The sequence below is a fragment of the Cricetulus griseus genome, chromosome X (genome assembly GCF_003668045.3).
Source record: "Cricetulus griseus strain 17A/GY chromosome X, alternate assembly CriGri-PICRH-1.0, whole genome shotgun sequence".
Classification (NCBI taxonomy): domain Eukaryota; kingdom Metazoa; phylum Chordata; class Mammalia; order Rodentia; family Cricetidae; genus Cricetulus; species Cricetulus griseus.
Window position 1 is genome coordinate 123,858,929 of NC_048604.1, and position 1,768 is coordinate 123,860,696.

Genomic DNA, 1,768 nt, shown 5'->3' on the forward strand with positions numbered 1-1,768 from the left:
GATGCTCTTTTTTTTTTTTTTTCATCTTTCTCTTCTTTGCTCTTACACATTAAGGTTACCCAAGCAGCTTCCCCACTTGAGATGGCATTTGATACCTCAGACTGAAACAGGATTTCTGGTTCCATTCACTAGAACTGGATGTCACCACACCCAGGGAGAGCATTTCTATCAAGTCTAGAGCTCAGTTTCTGCAATGAAACTTACTAATTAAGATTGTCTTAGTCACTCATGCAATTTGGATGATCAGTGAATCACAAATACAGTGCTTCTGTATTTTTCTATGAATTGGCAGGTTATTTTACAACATTGTTTAACTGAGTATATTAGAGCTAGAGAAGAAAAGATGTGTGCTCAGCTAGAAGGAAGTTGCAGGAGGGGAAGCATCACATTTTTACAATTGATGGAATTCACCATTTCAAAAAAATCATGAGGCTGTGCAGTGTGAATTTCTTGATTATAATTATTTATTGAGTATTTCAATTAGCCACTTCTATGCGAAGCACCGGGCAAGGTACAACCTATGAAATGGCAAAAACCAGTATACCACATGTCCTCTTGGAGCTCACAACCTAGATGATACCAGAAAAGCTCTGAACAAATAGTTACATACAAATTACAAGTACTCCCATGCTCACAGATCTATAGGACTAATATAGTAAAAAAAAAATGGTCATCATACCACAGTCTACAGATTCAACGCAATCTCAGTCAAAATTCAAACATAATTCTTCATATATCTTGAAAGGATAATCTTCAGCTTCATGAGGAAACACACACACAAGACAAAAAAAAAAAGAAAAACAGGACAGCTAAAGACAATCCTAAATAAAAGAACTGCTGGGGTTATCACCATCCCTAGCCTCAAATCGTGCTACAGAATTATAATACAGATCTAAACAGAGAATTCTCAAAAAAGGAAACCCAAATAGATGACAAACACTTATAGAAATGTTCGATATCCTTAGTCATCAGGGAAATGTGTAACACAAAAAAATAAAAGACCCAAAGACAGATACTGGGGTTCAAGTTTCAAGCTGAAGATCAGAAAAGCAAAGCAGCCAAGGCAGTAGATTTACCCAGCTGAAATGTCAATCCTGTTTCCACAGATCCTCAGAAGCAAAATCTCTCAGTTCTTACCCCCTCATGCCTTTTATTCCTTTCTCTGCCCAGACATATCACACCTGTCTCCACCTCCCTAGTGCTGGGATTAAAGGCCTGTGATCCCAAGTGCTGGGATCAAGGGCACGAGCTCTGTTAGTCTTTAGTCTAGTGTAGGCCAGAGTGGTCTTAACTCCAAGAGATCCATCTGCCAGTCTCCTGAGTCCTGGGATTAAAGGTATGTGCCACCACTGCCTAGCTTCTACAGCTAACTAGTGTGGCTGGCTTTGCTTTCTGATACTTCAACCAATCTTTGTTAAATCAAAAATAATATATCCCCATAGAAAGGAAAATCAAAACTACTTTGATATTTCATCTTATACCTGTCAGAATGGCTAAGTTCAATAAAGTCAGTGACAGCTCATGCTAGTGAGGATGTGCAGTAAGGAGAACACTCACTCCTCCATTGCTGATGGAAGTGCAATGTTGTACACACACTGTGGAAACCAGTGGTGGGTGGTTCCTCAGGGAGATGGAAATCAATGTTCATTGCTGCTCTATTCACAATAGCCAGAAATTGGAAACAACCTATGTGTACCTCAATCACAGAATGGATAAAGAAAATGTGGCACATTTATACAATGGAGTATTAGTCATTAAAAATGGCATC